Source organism: Platalea leucorodia, assembly GCF_965183815.1.
Source record: "Platalea leucorodia genome assembly, chromosome: 10".
Taxonomy (NCBI): Eukaryota; Metazoa; Chordata; class Aves; order Pelecaniformes; family Threskiornithidae; genus Platalea; species Platalea leucorodia.
The window spans coordinates 21,958,632-21,973,794 of NC_138832.1; the positions used below are offsets into that span (position 1 = coordinate 21,958,632).

The 15,163-nt window shown below is 48.1% G+C and overlaps 1 protein-coding gene across 2 annotated transcripts in view; it reads right to left on the reverse strand.

The window, feature by feature from the left end:
* AMOT (angiomotin) overlaps positions 1-13,569 on the reverse strand; it is a 62,643-nt gene extending 49,074 nt beyond the window's left edge. The window contains exon 1 of one of the 2 annotated variants that reach the window (XM_082323405.1): positions 13,462-13,569. The gene's annotated coding sequence lies outside the window, so the exon portion shown is untranslated. Of the gene's footprint in view, positions 1-702; positions 815-13,461 lie in introns of those variants that run through there. The other variant, XM_082323406.1, reaches the window with a different exon arrangement.
* Positions 13,570-15,163: the final 1,594 nt, after the last annotated feature.

Sequence of the window (15,163 nt, forward strand, 5' to 3'; positions counted from 1 at the left end):
TGCACAGAGACTGGGCCTCCATCCAGTTATTATGTGCACATGTCCCTGCTGCGCTTTCAGTCTTACTTTAAAAAAATCTCAAAACAAAGAAAACATATCCTCATACTCACTCTGTACAGTGCCAAGCATGTTCCTAGCCATGTTCAATAATCTGTTAAGGAGTGTTAATTACGGGTTCAACACTTTTACACCTTGTGACACAGTAGTAAAGCACTTAACGTAAAACAAATTCCAGTGTGAAACAAGAAATCTCAACTGATTGTGGAAGCCCTGTTTGCACACGTGCATACGTAAATGCACATACATGCCTCGCTGTGAAGCATGACGAGCAAAGACAATCTTGACACGTGGATTACAAGCACAATGACTGTGATTATTTTCTCAAAAGAAAAGAGCACCACAAGAAACCCGGCTGCTTTCAAACACAGCCTGACACAAACCCACTTCAGCGACTTCCACAGAATTTTACTGTCTCCAATTACACACAAGTACATCACTATTAATTTTGGCTATTTACGGCCAGTGGTGAAATGGGTGGACGAGCGCATTTTTTTTTGCAAGAATTCTGTAAGATGAAGAGTAATCTTTAGAGGAGAGAGAAGTGATGGGCAAAAGCTGACAGAGAAGAGAGCCAGTCTAACTCCCAGGTTTAGGCTGCAAGAATGAATGCCGAGTCCCTTGCGCCATGAGCACGTCTCTTACCTACTGATCTGCTGAAGACAAAAGGGTTTTCTTCTTTTCAGAAACTGGACACTTGTAGCTCGTTGGGTCAGCCACACAAAGCTTCCCTGCTGCCAAAGGTATTTTTTTTCCCTCGGGTTTTTGTTGTTGTTGTTTGGTTTTTTACCCCAGAGAGTAAAGGGCAGAACAGTGGATTCAGCAGGGGCAAAGGGTGGAATTCGAAACTCAACAGGCGAACTGCAAAGCTCTCTCTAAAAGATGTTGTATTTCAAGGCGCTTTCACTTGCAAATCCTTCTTCATCCTCAGTGTCAATAAAACTGGAGGGGGGGGAAGTAAACTTTTTTAACTGCAGAAATAAACTGGACTCCACAGAAAGGGGAACGGGATATCAACTGGATTTGTGGCTCCACTCTTTCTTTTATTAAAAATAAATATACTTTCAGACAGGCAATCAAGATAGATGGGTAAGAATCCAGCACAGCCAGGCAGGACCTGCCCGCAGTCCTTGGAAGGAGGATAGCGGTATCTCAGGAATGGCAGAATAAACAAAAAGAAGGGAAAGCCTGCGTCCCGCTGGAGGTGGCCCGGCGCAGGCTCCGCTGTCAGTGGCAGCGCCGCCCGGGGCGCTCGCAGCGCCCGCGGCCCCGGCAGGGAAGGGCGGCCCGCAGCATCGCGGCCGGGGGAGGCAAAGCTGGGCTGGGGCTGCTCCGCTCCGCGCCGCTCCGCGCCTCCTTCTCCGCGGTTACCTGTGCGCAGCGGGGCGAGGCGAGCACGGAGGAGCCGCAGGGCCGGACGCGGGGCTGGGGCGGCAGCGTGCCCCGGCACAGGCTCCCCGCGGCAGCAGGCTCCCACCGGCGCGCACACCAGGGCAGGGCAGGGCCGGGCCGGGCAGCTCCGCTCCTTCCGCCGCGCTCTGCGGGGACGGCGCTGCGCCAGGCGGGCAGGAAGCGCCCCGGCGCCCGCCCCCCGCCCCGCCCCGCCCCCGCCCCGCCCCGCCCCCGCCCCTCACCGCGCTCCCGCCGCCGGCGGCGCGGGGCTGCCCCGGCCGCTATTGTGCGCGGGGCGGCGGGGAAGCCGGTGCCGTCCCGGGGGAGCGGCGCTGGCCGCGCCCCGCGGGAGCCGGCGCCTTGGCAGAGGCTTCCCCCGCCGGGGCGGTGCGGAGCCGCAGCCCGCGGGAAGCGGGGGAGCTGCGGGCCGCAGGCAGGCGGGGCTCCGGCGCGGCCCAGGCGGGGAGCGCACCCCGCCGTGCTGCCCGTGCAGCGGGCACCCAGCAGCTCCGGCCGCGCCTTCGGGCCCCTTCTGCCCCGCTCAGGCCTGCAGCTGTAAGGACTTCGTGTGCCGAGTCGCCTGGCCACCTGCAGGAGCGTTGGCAGGCGCTGGCCCCAACGTCTCAGAACCATTCTGCTAAGTCGGTGGGGTTAAATGGGTTTATACCACCGTCCACCGGCCAAGGATCTGACTCGCCCACGTTTTGCTGGCCAGATGCTGAAAATAATTGAAAGCGTGGCAAGAACTGATCATGACTAACCGCATTAAAGCGGGGTATTAAAGGAGCTCCCTCTGTATAATGTTCTGCCTAAAACTAAGATATACATCACGTAGTCTTCCAAGGCTCAGTCTATCCTAACAGTAAACACGCACGGACCTCTACCACTCCGCCACAGCTGGATCTAATGCTTGGTGTGGAAACAGGAGAGGGAAGAGACTTCAGTATTCTCCCCAAACGCAATCACGATTTTGCTGTGTTTCATCATTTTACCGCATGATAAAAGATGGTAGCCACGTTCAGAGGTGGTTTTTGTTTGGAGGCTTTAGCACCTGGACTCACACTGTAGAATTTCAACTTAAAAACCATGTAACGACCTTTAAAGACAAGCATGAACGTATCACCTTTGTGCCTGTCTCCCCATTCAAAGCAGGCCAGTAAAAGGATCCCAAAATGCTGATAGAAAGAAAAGCCTAAGCCCGTCTCCCTGCTTCGGAAGATCTAATAGCACTTGGTAACGGCAATAACGCAGTCCTCCCTGCAGTGGTACCAACCCCGGTATCCGAGGGGCAAAACTGAAATGGGGTAAGCAACTCTAACTTCTCCTAGCCTGATGCCTGTAATCGGGGCAAATCCCCAGTCTAAACAAGGCCCCAGATAACAAACTGGTCCTTCAATAGGGACATATTTGTGTACAAACAATGGTACCTTGCCTTCGCAACCCACCCCTCCTCTGCCTTTTGCATACAATGTGCTCGAATCCTCCCCCTGTCCGGTCTCTCCTGTCCGTGAACTCCCAGTGACAGCTTCTACTCGTCCCCCTTCACTAACTTGTCACGTCAAGAAAGAGCCAAACCAAAAAAGAGAGAAGCTGTCACGGTGTGTGCACAGCTGACTTAATACAGTAAGGCCTGACCGCGCAAATATTAAGCCCATTAAGTGGTCCCAGTTTGGTAAGGTTTGGCCATAAAATGACACCAGTTTCCAGAAGTACTAAATGTGCAAAAACTGGCCAAATCCTTGCACTGTGGAACTTGGCTTACTGGAGTTCATCAGGGCTCTGTGTGTGAGAAGAGATAACACGACTCAGCCATTTACCTTGTAATTGCTCTAAGCAAACGAATCCTTTCCAACATTCCCAACTCTTAACATTGAAAAGAAAGATCTGGAAAAAAATTCAGGAAGTCAAACTTCAGAAATCCCAAATGTGGCATATATAAATATCTATTTTTTCCCCTCGTAACCGACATTCATTCATTGGATAACTTCAGTGGAACAAATGTAGGACCACGCGTAAACGGTTCATTAACATCCCATAACCTTACAGTTTGCAAACGCAAAAAAAAAGACAGGGCAGAACAAGCTAATGAAGCGCATATTTGCTAGATGCTGTGGGGTGGAGTTGTAAGGGAAACACACAGCCTCAGTCAGTTAGAGAGTTATAAAGTATGCTTCAATCACACATCCTGTCTCCCTCCCACATGCTCGAAGAAAATAGTGGGGAGTAAAGAGAGAAGGTAGAGTCATCAGGAAAGTAAAAATATTGCTTAATGCAGACACTGAAAAGCAGCTAGCCTTGCCCGAGGCATATTAACCTCAACTCATCTGCCGCTGTTTATTCTACAGAGCGCTCACGCCGCTCGTGTTTAGCCTGCAGGATTGGAGATAACCGCTTTATCGGAACTGGAAAAGAACGAAGATGCATGAAATCCACGTTCTCTTCCTTAAAACATTCCCCCCCTGCATCCTCCCGGCACCCAGCTCCCCGCCCAGCCCAGTCCTCAGGAGCTCCAGCACACATCTGAACGGCTGCCAGCGGAGGAAGCGAGCAGTTTCCATACACACATCACGCCACAATGTGGGAATTCAGGAAACAACACAAGAAAGGGGTTCCTAATAACTGTTCCAGCGTATTTGGGCCAATTTATGCAATCATACAAAGGTCACAGTAGATGTGTTAAAAAGCACAAAAGATAAACGCCAGAACGGCAACTAGTTCAAAGTAGGAAAATAAATCTTGGGCTTACGAAGTGTTTGGATGACCTGGAATTGCTCCACCTACAATTTTTTAAGAGGTTGTCCTTCACATTCTTTAAAATTCCTCCATCTTAAAGTTCCTCCCTCCAGGAATCTGTAACTCTGCTGTCCTTTGTCCACAGCAGCTGGAGCTCAGGAAGCTGCTGATCTTATCCCTCGTGTACAGAGAGAAATCACCGCTCAGCCCTGCGTCCATTCAGTGCAGCTGAGAGGGGTGTAAATTAATTTCCGTGCATCTCTGATCTCGAGCCAGTTTAACAGAGCTTTTCTTCTTGCACATAAAAATAAACTGTTAACAGTGCTCAGAAGTGCCATTTAGCTCTCGGAACCAGACAGTACATCCCCACCACCACCAAAGCGAGGGGGGGGGTTTCTTTGTCTAGTCTGTAAATACGCTGTTGGGTGAAATAAGGGCCCTACGGTAAACAAACAGCAATGCAAGCAATGGTAAAAAAGACTAGGAGGAGGAGATGAGGCCAAGTTCACTTAGGTGAGCAGGAGCAAGGAATAGGTAATTCTGAGAAGGGAGATTACTTTATATTTCTTGCCATAGAAGCCAAATAGTCAGTTTGACATATATTCATTGAAGAAAAGGAAGTAAACGAACAAATACATTAGGGGATACAAATCAAAACAAGATTAGAAGATTTCAAAACCATGTAAGAATCACAAGAAAGGTGTGGAGAAGGCACCGGGGTACAGGAGAGTTAAGTGGTTTGTCCAAAGTCATGCTGGGAGTGCAGTCGAGAGTCGTAGAGTCCCAGAGGCGCAGGCCACGGAACCCGCCTTGCTGCCCGCACGTACGGTGAACGTGGATGTACAGCACTGCAGCTTTTGCTGCCATTTTACCACCGGGTTGGACAGCACCCAGGGCCTTCAGGGTGGCCATGGCCATTTTTAAGTTGTATTTAGAGGATTTGATGGTGCTGCTATATCCAGCTCCGAGCCATAACAAACCCTGAAAGGCTCCCTCGGGTCCTGCCATTTGGTACAGCTGCCGACCAGCTATGATTTCTGAAGAGAAACAAAATCAATCTGATAGACATGAGATTGAGGCACGAATTATGTGTAAAACCAGTTATCATTCACCAACAGATGGCAATGACAGGTATTCACAGCCCAACAACACCAGGAATTACTACCACGAAACTTTACATGCTCGGAATCACTAGAAAAATTCTACTTTTTGAAACACAAGAGCAGGAATTGTTATGCACTATGTATTCCTCTGTCCTTCACTAAATAATTGCTGTGTCTTTCTACACAAGTTTATTATTCTATATAATAGAACTTCAATGACCACATAACTTCTGGGAGGAAAGTAATTGCTACACAGACTTTTGCGTAGGCAACTTCACGTCCTGTCTATATTGTGATTTACACTGTAACATGGCTCCCGCTCATCTAAGGTTTTGTATGCTGCTGCGTGTGAAGGTTTTTAAAAGTATGTCCGTCTGGATGGTACCTCTAGTGGAGTGTAACTCAAGTTTGGCATGGTTCCTTGGGTGAAGAAAGGGCCTGCACGGGAAGGGGGAGAAAAGGAACAGCTTACCAGAGTGAAATGCAGTACAGAGGTCAGCAGTGATGTGTCACCCATGAGCTGACTGATCAGGTACCACCTGTAAAGAGAATTATTCTAACTGCTGAACCTTGGCCCCTTTTTATGCAGAATTTTATGCAGAAAGCTGTGTAACCAGAAGAGTGATAAACAACTGCCAACTATGGAAAAACAAATGAAATGTTTTAGCTTTGCTCTAAACTCATTCACGTCCCACTCTGCTAGGCTTAAATGTAGTTTTGGCAAAATAAGGACAGCAAGGTTCGTCTGGACAATGGGATTTCCTTACAGGACACCGTTCTTCTCCCAAAGAAGGGCCTGTAAGCCTTTAACTGATGTCTGTTGTACGTTAACCACCTTGATGTATGAAAGTCGACCATCTCCCTCGTTTCTCTGCACTCTTGCCTCTCATGTCTCTTTAAGAAGAGACATCTCTTCAAAATCTGGTGAAATGAATTAAAAGATTCCCTCAACTTCAATGGATTTGGATCGGAGTGAACTGTAAGAATAAGGCATGGGGGCCCTGCACTTCAACACAGTCTTTGTTTGCTCTTGATGACTAAAGAATGTATGAAATCACAAGAGCGTGAGATGTACAGCAGATTCTGCAGCAAAAAACAGATTTGATAATCCTGATACTTCAATGACCGTAAAGATTAAGAGGGGAAAACCACAGCTGATTCAAAACCGAAAAGCCTAATCTCTTCAAAGTCTCCAGAATTTATAATAGTGCAACCATGGGGACGGGGGAGAGGGGGTGATTTTTGATTTGGAGCTTTTGCAACTCATTTTTAATATTGATATCAGAATCAGACTTAGAACTGAGAAATGAAAGAAGCCCAACCAAAAGTAACCTTTGGCTGGAAGCAACCTTCCATTGCCTGGGAAGGTGAGAAGTATGGTCTCAGTGAAACAGCGAATGCCATATAGGTGCCAGAGCTCTACTAATTGTAGGAGCAGGGCCTTCTTCCCCTGCTACATAGAAGCTGTACTGAATAGTAAACAGATTATTCTGAACATGAAATTAAAGAAGAGAAATGAAAGGAGAAATAATGTTATGTACAAAAAAGGTCAAATGCATTGGAACAAAATCTATGAAATTCTGCTAAATAATTGCTTCAAAAAGTGGCAATTATAATTTTTCTGAGCACATAGTTGTGCTCCTAAAAACAATCTTTCTCCTGTAGTAAGCTACGCTACACAAAGATTGATAATTAGAGACAGCAAGATATCAAGTTACAGATAATTGATTAACATTTCATTTTCACAGAAATGAAAAACTAAAAATAGAATTACGGAACAATATCTGATTAGATTTTACAATCAATTTCAGAAGCTGCTGCCACATTCTGGAAGAGCACCAGCACTCTCTGCTGGTGACCTTTGTTCAATAGTTATCTAGAGGAAAAATGAGGAGTGAAATGCATTATGTTTCTGATATGGAATGCCATTTTTGTTTTACATGGATGATTAATTAGATCCCTATCAATTTCGCAAAGAGCAACTCTAGGAGCTAGTTATGTTTCTGGAAACAACACAGTCATTACTAAGAAGTGTATTTACTATGGGCAATCATCATTCACTGGAATAAATTTCACTGTCGCAAATAAACATCTGATGTTTAATGCTTCTCTCTGCAGAAAGCACTTCTGCTGTGCTGTAGCACAAAGACAAGCTGGTGTGAGAAGTTCCCATGATGCCAAATCCCTTGGCTCCACCCCGACTTCCCATCAATTTTAGAGCTATGCCAAGAAAAACAGCTCTTCTTAAAAAGCCCTGGTGTAGCACCAACATCTTCCCCTAAGGTAGTCACAGTGGAAATGCTACCATGTTTTAATCAAAGCAAACCTGCTCCCAGCCCTGTCTCTGTTACACCCTTTGCCGGGAAGCTGGAAAAGCTTTGACTCCCTCTCTCCGGCGTGCACCCAAGGCTTGTCCACACCCCTCGTGGATTACTTTACCGCATCTGAGCCAGAGACTGCGCGGGGACAAACAGATCAGGAGCAAAAAAATAAAAACAAAGCCAAGTACCTAAGTGACAGCTGTCCCAGTTTCCAAACTATGCACAGATCAGGCATCAGTAAGAAGGGTTAAAGACTGGCAAATTGAATCCATGTGCAGCTCATGAAAGTGTGGGAAACAAAAGAGACAATGTGAGTTAAGGACAGAGTATTCATTAGCAAAGGGCTCAAGTTTCTTGGCTTTTGCTGGTCTGCTTCCCAATGGCCATTTTTCAAGGTAGCTTTTTGTTCCTTAGTTTTGAACGTAGTCCTGGAAAGACATTATACTCTTTCTGTGCTAACAAACTAAAGCTCAGTACATGTTGAACTGCTTAAAATAATTTGTCTTTTTAATTCCCTGAGGGCAAGAGGGGAGAACAATGTCAGAGATGGGATTTTTCTGCTGGGCTACAGTGGGCTTTGGATCAGAGCTTTATATGACGTATCTGATCCAAAGACCTCAGACACCTTCATAAATACTCACTTACACTATGGTATTAAATACTCACATAAAGAAATCCAATGTTTAAAAAAAAAAAAAATACATGAGACTTTATAATGCAGCCCTATCAATTCGAGTCAGAGTAAAGCCATTACTGGAGAATGGCTGCCCCGGCTCAGCTCTGCATTGCTGGGGCCGGACCTGCCACCCCTCCCTGTCAATGCCCGCAAGGCACTCAGGAACTTCTTAATGAGGATGGCTTCAAAGTATTTGGGATGCTGAAGAGATTCAGTTTACAGCAGCGACATAAGGTTGGAGAAGGGGGTCCCGGTCATTCACCGGGAGAGGCCTGAGGTCTCCAGTGTTTCCATTTGAGGGGCACAGTCAACCCTCGTATCAGGTGGAGCGGCCGAATTAAATGATGTGGGAGCATGAGCGGGACCAGCGACAGCCCAGTGCTCCCCAAGCCCTGCGGTAGGTCTATACCCCTCCATCACAGGGGAGACATCCAGAGCAAGACTGCAAATCCCCTGGTGCCTAGGGCCCGTATTTTGAAAGTAGCTCCATGTCTAGTAGGACATAAATACCACCTTAGGATCTGCTTCATAAGGTCCCTAAATATAAGCCGAGTCTTGAAAATCTGACCTTTGCTTCTTCAGAAAAATCTGCATTGTAGTAATCCTGAGGCTTAGAGGGGAACTGATTTGCTGCTCAATCAAGAAAAAGCAGCAATTAGGGTGGAATTCCAGAAAAAGCAGTTAAAATAGCAGGTCAGAAATTGAAACCCAGGGTCTATTTCACTGTTTCAGTCAGTAGTTATCTGTGTATTAAGTGTAGTGACATACACAGCATTCTACTTTTACTATTTTACTTTATGAAGTAAAAAATGGGAAGAACAGCTCCTGAATTAGAGAAACAGCTAAGAGCCCTAAAAGGAACAAACACAGTGGTAAAAATAAGTGAGTTTTAACCTAGTCGTAAGTCAAAGTCAGAAATAATTGTTCTAATGCATTCTGCTCCTAACAAATCTCAACTTCAGAAGAGTTTCGTGTCTGCAGAGTCCCAAGGAACTTTTTAAGCATTCAGGGATCACCGACACTTGGCTGAGTGGGACAGAGTGACAGCCAAATGCCAAGCACAGCGCTCTAAATCACTGCATGAGGAATAGAGATTCCTGCCTAAGGGATCGGAGCAAGTTTCCCATTGTAGAAAAGGACAAAAGGTTTCAAACCTGAAGTTTTCTACTTTTGAAGGAAGTTAATATTTTGGACATGACAGGACCCAGCAAGAGATCACTGATCTACAAGGAATGAGAAGATGCTAAAAGCCTTGAGAACTTGAGTAACTTTAGGAAATTAACATGATTGCTTTTTTTTTTTTTTTAATATTATTAACTATACATGCCAGACTGCTCTTAAATATTCTCTTCCCACATTCATACCCACACCTTTACCTTCGTACCATACGAATTCCGTATTCAGCTCTGTCCCTTGATCATTAATGCAGACTCCTGAACTTCAGACTTCAAAGAAATGCACGCGTTAAGAGTCACAGGCACAGGACTGGCACAGCGTCAAAGCCTCCCTATGCAGGAACCTCGATCTTCTGTTTGACTTCACTGTACAAATATCTCCTTCTATCAAGACTAGGAAATTCGATGATTTATGTAGGGCTTCCCACAGATTAAGTTAATAAGGGAACCCAACAGTGCCTCATCTCCTTCCGCCTTCCAAACACTGGTAAATGAAAGGAAATGGGAATGTCTCCTGGGGTAAGGGAAAGACGTGAGCGCTCTACAAATGTGCAAGGGAAGAAACCAAAGGCTTCATTGTGTGGATATGCACTTCTCCAGGAACCCTCTTCCCTTCTCCTGCCTCCCATAAGTGGCAAGTTCTTAGGGAAACTTGGTTCAATTGCAAAGCCTCACCCACACGACACCGATCATCACCTAGAATGGTGGTGTTTCACTTTTCTTCCTGCTTTTTCTTCTCTATTTTTCCTTCCTTTGTCCCTCCCCCCTTTCTTCTGTTCTCACCCTCCCTCTCTCTGCTGCTCAAAATGTCTGCACTCCCCGCTTCCTTATTTCTGCAGGTTCCCTTCTGTCATTCGTAGTACGTTTCCAGTACCACCAGCATTACTCGGAGCTCCAGTCATGCCTTACTAGTCAAAGCTTCCAGCATGAGAGACTGAATTACAGTTTAACACAATACAAATGAAGAAATTACGGCACAGATAGATCAAGATATAGGTCTCTCCAAGACCCTAAGGGACTCAGGGACTCATTTTAATGTAACTTGCAATCAACATCCCTTTGAGTTACATTTGAAAATTACACCAGCATTCCCTGGCCAAGATTAAGCCTCATCACAAGACAGAAAAGCAGTCTGGCCTTTTTCAGCTTTATTTGTAGCTGCTCCTGTATCACCAGCTTTCAAGGAAATCAGCCAACACCAAACTAACACAGGTGCAGTTTCTTTAGTGGTAAGAAAGCTGCTATAGGTCATCAGATTCAGGCATTTTCATCAAGAAGATGGTCTACGCTTCCTCTGAGCTAAGTTAGACATTACAACAATAAAGTGTGAGAAGCTGTTGTAGATACACACGCTTCAAAGTGCCTTCAACAGCCTTATGATCCCTCATAAAACACGGGGCTAAAGTGACAGCACTGATGGTAGACAGTGTTACAGAGCCATGATTTACTTACTGAGAAGGTGAACCATAAAGCCAAACTCAGAAATTTCTCTGCCTAATGAGAACGTTGCAATTAGGTCATCGCTGAACACTGCATAACCACAAATCGGAGCAAAAACATTCCCACAGAATACGTAATATGTGACAGCAGGTATTTGGAATGAGAACAAGGATTTCATCCGCGTAGCCCTACTGCTGAATTATGTAGATAAACAGCGGTCCTGAGATAGTCAACTTCCAGTGGGGACATGCAGGTGTCAGGATGCATAGACCCAGTGTAGCACCAGCAATCTACAGCCTGAAGTCCCAAAGATGAAAGTTCATATCCAACTTTGATGAAATTTGACAAGGTGTTCAGAGCAAGTTTTGGGGTCAGAATAATATTTCGGGCATGTGTGAACTGGATCCAGGCCACAACCTTCTTTGTATCTTCTGGACTCCAGTATGAGCGATGCTTCTAATTTCCAATAATTATTTCTGCTAAAAAACTAAATCAGTTCTACACCTAACCTCGCTCAGTTCAGGCTGTACATTTTGGTAAGCCTCCGAACACGAGACCTTTATTCAAATGACAAGATAAGGGACGTTAATAGGAGAACACTGTCCAGACTGCTTTTGGTCACTGAAACTCCCTGGCCCTCTCCCTCCCTTGGGTCCTGCACAGGCATGTGGCAGTACCTGCTGTGGGGGCAGACAGGTCAGGAGAGCAACGATTTGCAGGTTAATGGGATACCGTTCTGATCAGGGAGATTAGGTTACGAGGCCATGCCTTTGAAGACTGGCTTCTTCAGTGTGGCACTTTGGTTTATGACTGAGGATTTCTTTTAATTAGCTTGTACTCTTAATTATTTATGACCTATATTATCTGCAGAAGCTGCCCAAACCTTAAGCCTTAATAAGGATAATTGGAATAATCATATTTTTACCTCTTTTGTAAAGCACCTTGAGCCTTACTGATGAGAAACGCTAGGACAGGATTAGATGCTTAATGAGAAATTATCATTAAAAAGCGGAATAAAAATAAAAAGTGAACTAAAATGGAATTTTCTATTTTGTACTGCATTAGGGCTGAATTGAGGATCATTTATCAGAGGGGACACTGAAAATTTTGACCTGAAAATTGAACGGGGATCTTCTTTATGCATCTCACGATGAGAGATTCCAGGCGAGGATGCCAAGGGCCAGAGCCTGGGCCCAAATGTCGTGAGAAGACAGAACAGCCCCCCAGGAGCCTGCACTATAGCCTACTGTACGCTGGCAATTCAGCCAGTTCTTGGCTACTTGCAGCATCAAGCAAAAGCAATGGGTGTTTAAGGTCACCCAAGTTCCCGTGTCCACCACAGCTCCTCCACACTAAAGATTTGGCCTTCCAGCCCTCACTTTCCTCAAAAAGTGCCCTGGAATTGAGACAGACGGGATTTGTACTTCTGCTTCGACCATGTGGTCAATGTCACGGTGGATATTTATGGGCCTACCTGAATCAGTCTGCTCATGAAAGCCATGATCTTTCAACCTGAGGGCAGACCATGAAGTAGCAGCGGGGATGGCTAAACCCAGAGCCTCGAGGGGCTGGTGGGATCCCCACTCTCTACCAGGCAACGATGCAAACCCAAAGCTTTTAACTCTTTGGGGATTATCACCCACAGACCGGCATTTTGTTCTCTCAGAGATCAAAGCAGGAGGATTTGGAGTCACTTCTGCTTAATTCAGAGTTTGGGCAGGGGTGGATGGGTTCCTGTGGGTGTTTGGGGCTGGCAGGGATGGGGACTCTGGAGGGAAGAGGAGGGCATAGCAGGCACCATCTCTTGCAGCTGTGGCAGGGGCAGAGGCCCTGGACCTCTTCTGCAGGACCGTAGGTAGCAAAACATCCCCTTGCATTACCTAGACTTGAAAATGGACCTGGGAAGGGACAAGACGGCTCTGCTCCCTCCTTCGCACCGGCTCCTCTGTCCCCACTACCACACACATCAGTCCCCACGGCAAGCCCTCAGAGCCTTCTCCTCGCCTCGCCGCTCGCCCACGACGAGACTTCCCCGAGACCACGGGGGTGCCTGCGGCGACCCCCAAATACTGGACGCGGTCCCGGGGTTGGCGGGCTGAGCCACAGAACTGCCCCACGCCCGCCCTCCTCGCCCGGGGAAGGAGGTGGTCTCCGTGAGGGAGCGACCCGGGAGCCCCTTCCCCGGGCTCTGAGGGAGGACCCCCGCCTCGGGGGAGCCGCGGGGCCGCGCAGCCCCGGCCCGGGAGGTGCGAGGAGGGGGCAGCGCGGGGAGCGGGCCGGCATTTACCTCAGGCGGGGGGCGCGGGCAGGGCCGGGGCCACCGCGGCCGTTAGGCGGGAGCCGGCGCCGCACGCCCCCGCCTCAGCAGCCCCTCCGGCGGGGGAACCCCAGCGCCGCTCCCCGCTGCACCTGCCCCCGAGCCCGGCATCCCGGCCCGGCAAGGGCGGCCGCGGCCCCCTCCTCGTCGCGGGGGGCCGGCGGGGCGGCAGCCAGCCGCGCTCCCCTCAGGCAGCCGGCCTCGCAGCGGCGGCCCGAGCCTCCCCCCCTCCACACCCGCTCCTTACCCCGCGGGCGCCTGCCCCGGCGGCCGCCCGCTCATCCATCTTGCTCCTCTTCCCTCCGAGGTGACAAAGCCGGCATGGCAATGAGAGACACCGAGGAGCTCTGGGAAGTGCCTACCCCAGATTCAGTTATTAACTTTCACCAGGCGGCTGCAACTACGGCACCCGGCATCCCCCGCTGGGCCGCCGCCTGCAAAGGCGGCCGGGAAGTGTAGTCCCCCCGCCCCGCCGCCGCCTCACCGCCCGCCCGCCTCGCCTGGCCTCGCCGCCCGAGGGCCCGGCGGGAACGCGGCCCTCGCTCGGAAGGCAGTCCCTAGGCTCCTTTAGGGTTCCACGTCTTGGCCGATGGAGGAGAGGTGGTCCAGGCGGGCGCTCCATGGAGGCCGCTCCTCTCCAACAGGCCTGGGCCACGCAGGCACCTGGGGGCTAAGGGCGCAACAGTCCTCCGTGAAACACCGTGAAACACCGTCTGGGCTGTGAGGCACACCCAGAAGGCAGGCGTCAAGGGGAACACACGGAAAAAGAGGGGAGGGAGATGTTCATCCTTCACTCCAAGAGAGGGGGATGCCTTCCCCACCATCATGGCATCACTCACAAAATGGCCGCTGCCCACAGGAGGCCCCGTTCTTGGGAAGGCAGAGCCAAAACAAAGTTTTGATGTTTTAGCCATTACAAAGGGACATTTGCCGCAGCTGGCTTCCAGGCCAGCCCGAGCTGCAAGTATTAAGGATGTCCTGGGCCCCCTCGGCCCCATCAGGGCTGATGTCCCTGCACGTGGCCACCGAGTCACCGCTGCTACAGGGTGACTGCCATTTTTACTACTGAGTAACATTTTCAAGTACCATTGATTGCACGTTTTACAACACAGTAAATGCTTTTACAATGCTTTCTCTGCCTCCTGTAGTTAATGGTAGATTGTAAATTATGCAGGGAAACACCAGTATGAGAGCTCATATATTTTGGCCTAAGAGGAGCTTATTTTGCTGACAACAAATTTAAAGTCTTCCACACTGACATTTTTTATAATCTCAGGCATGAGGATTTATGCTCTTCACTTTTTTTTTCACCTGCCTCTTATGAGAGATTTATGTGCTAAATCTATTACCTTCATAACATCACGAGCTTTCTGGGACAGCTTTGTCTTCTAACGTCTTCCACAATGTTTCTAACTAGCAACACTCCTTGCCTCAAAAACACTCTCAAGAAAAGCAATAAAAATGTAAAAGCAGAACTGCCAAAGATTCACATCTAGAAAAGTTGTCAGAACACATGCAAAAATCATCTAGGAAGCCCGGAGAACGTCAAACGTCAAATTTGGTGAGGGAAGGAACCTCTAGATGCCTTAAGAATATTTTATCACTGCAATAGCCAGGTACTAAAAAATAGTAATAGGCAAAGCTTAAAGAAAAAAAAAAATCTGGAAACTGTCACTCAAGTAATCAGCTGCTGGTCATCAAGCGTACAGCTCCTGCCGTCTCACGTTGAGATGTTTCATCCATTTTTCTGTACAACCCGTAAAGCCGAGTCTCTCTCTTGCCTTGCGGTACAAGGTTTGCGATGTTGAGCACGCAGACCTGAACGTCGCACTAGTTAAAACAAGGCATGTGGAAACAAAAGGACATTTTAGAGATGTGAGTAGCAAGCATCCAGTCAGTTGGAAAAACGTTTTTAAGTGCAGACACGTGTGTTCATGGAGCATTACTAT